Source organism: Monopterus albus, unplaced genomic scaffold (genome assembly GCF_001952655.1).
Source record: "Monopterus albus unplaced genomic scaffold, M_albus_1.0 scaffold133.1, whole genome shotgun sequence".
NCBI classification, from domain to species: domain Eukaryota; kingdom Metazoa; phylum Chordata; class Actinopteri; order Synbranchiformes; family Synbranchidae; genus Monopterus; species Monopterus albus.
The window spans coordinates 2,055,995-2,058,819 of NW_018128013.1; the positions used below are offsets into that span (position 1 = coordinate 2,055,995).

The following is a 2,825-nucleotide window of genomic DNA, read 5'->3' on the forward strand; positions in this document are numbered from 1 at the left end:
TGAGAGTGCAATTATAGTCAAACTATACTCAAAGAGTTAACCATAGAGAAACAGTTTTGGACCAACTAGTGACATGAATTTGTACTGTGTGTATTGACTTGTGTGGCTATGTAAAGCCAAGAGACCTGTATAAAGATACAGCTAAAGTACAGTAGTTATGATACTGGAAAAAAGAGACAATGCACTGTGTTCAGTGAACTGATGATGTTTATGAATAAATAATGGCGGAGAACATTGAAAAGAGGAAACACGTCTCCCTGTCTTATGATTTCTTTCCTGTATTACAGGATACATACATCTGCTTACAGGTGTTAGATTCTGATACCTGTAACATAAACAGATGCTAAATGATTTCAATGTTTTATTCTTAGTGGGTTTTTATTGTGAATTTATTTTGTGTCTTAGTTTGGTACTGTAAATAATTTATGAAGATTATGATTTATGATGTTTTAGAGTGATGTGAATACCCCGATTGAACCTACACTACAGTGCTCTGTCATACACTCAAATATAATCACTTATATTTCACTCCATTTCACCTCTTTCTTGTCAAAACTGTGCCAAAAGATAAACAAGGGAAGCAAGATATAAGAAACTAATAAACAGTACTGTATACTGTGTATACTATATAATAAAGTGATTTAATAAACTGTCAAAGAACAAGAGGTTTAAAGCTCTACATGGGCTCCATTTCTCACTAGCATATTTGTAGTACAGCTGTACACCCTATTTGCATTCACATTTTACAGTTTCCAGTGTCATGCCATTAATCCCTTGCAAGATTCTAAGGAGGAATTTGCACATCACATCTTGCTTAATATGGTGCGCACCCTTATGCTGTCTATGGATTACTTTGGACAACTTTGCCACTGAAAAAGACTATGACATGACCCAACACGGTACACAAATCTATTATCCAAATATATTATGTTAGTTTGACTGGTATACAACCAATCACATACTGTAATTTAAAGCTAATTTTACATTCAGATGTCACAAAGAACTTAACAGAGAAGCAAGCACACTGCAGAGTAGGAAGGGAATATGGGGTGCATTAAAGGACACATTCCATTGGCAAATATTCCGTAATTGATCAAAGCCCATACTATGTGCTGCTGTATTTGTGTAGCACCGGTACAGCTATGGTTGCAAGGAGAAATCATGGTTTGCAAATAATAACGAGGATCAGGCCTGATCAAAAGAAAAGCCCAGAATTAAGTAACTCAAGCATTAAATTAAGGCACTTGTGTTAGCAAGCAAAACAACAGGGTGTGTGAAGCCAAAGGAAGGCAACATAGTAGTACAGAGGTAAAGTGCTGCATGCACAACTCAGGACTTTCAGCTGTCACACCACAAAACCTAAACCCCTGTGTAGAGATCTATATATAAATACAGGCTAATCCCATGCTAGACAAGACCATTACACTGATTACTACCCAAGATGTAGTTGCTAGCAAGATTTTCCAGATGATAACAGACTTTTACAGTGTGCAAAACTTCATGAGCATATATCGAGTTGCACAACCCTTGCACCTGCACATTGTGGGTCTCAAGTGATTCTGAGCTTTAGGTGTTGACCAAGCAGACAGAGTTTAACATAAAAAAAGCTTTTGACAAGTCTTCCAATGCTACGGACAAACAAAACTAAATCTTGTCATGCCAATTATTTATCCCATTAAAAGAACTCTCAGCATCTTCTTAAAAACATTTTCTTAATATATTCAAAGCTATGTTTGTGTACAAAACAACATAACATATCCATATACACAATTTGAATATGTTATAGATAGAAAGTCACTGCCCATTGAATGGTCACCAGACAGGAGATATAATCAAAAGTTTTAACTATGCTAGCAACAAGGTCCATCACTCTGTTCCAGACTGAAGAATCATCACTGCTAGTGAATGGACTGCCACATAGATATTTGTGCTTTCTATAGAGGATGAATGGATCCCTGATGTATCTTCTAGAGGCAACATGTTTTGACTACTGTTATGTGGACTGCCGTAAAATTTCAACATTTACTGTATGTTGCTCTCAAGATGAACTATAATAATTTTGTGATCCCCTGACTTTTGATCCAGTGATCCAGACTTCTGATACTTTGGCTTATAAGTAAATGACTTGCGAAACACATGATCAGCATCAAGTCAGCCTCAGATGATACTGTAGTGCTTAGCACTACTTAGTTCTAAGTTAGCATCCTAACACACAAACCTAACAATTATGACAAAGGAGATTATACAGTACTTTGTAGATTTAGCGTATTAACACTGTCATTATGAGCATGTTAGCATGCTAACTTTAGTCTATCCTATTGACAGTGTTGGGGAGTGACTAGTTACTGTAATTAAATTATAAAATAAATGTAGGCTAATTGCAATCAGTTACAAAGAAAAACTACATATTTAATAGTTATTAATCACAATGTTGTGATTGTAAAGGAGTTACATCTGAATATATTCTTTCCACCAAAAAGCTTCTATGTATATATAACACTCATGCTGTTGTGCTGTATCTTTCCTCTGTGCACAATGCCTTCTTTTGTCATATTTCTAGATGAAGCAGGTCAGCAAAGCCATTGGGACAAATGACACTATCACGGGAAGGATGGTTTACAAGGAGTGGTCTCTACGTCTAGATAGGCTCCATTCCATTTGGCAGCATACATTAGATTTTGAAAGCTGCTTTAGGTTGTTTCTCTTGTCTGACTTTGCTCCACCTCTCCTCTGAGTTTGCCTTTCCTGGCTGTGACCATCTGACAACGCCAAGGCATGTGGTCATGTTGTCAGACAAGAATGCTTTTTAAATGCTAGAAATTCAG

At 36.5% G+C, this 2,825-nt stretch overlaps 1 protein-coding gene across 1 annotated transcript in view; it reads right to left on the reverse strand.

Moving 5' to 3' along the window:
* Positions 1–2,825, reverse strand: part of astn1 (astrotactin 1) — a 448,006-nt gene that overhangs the window by 342,515 nt on the left and 102,666 nt on the right.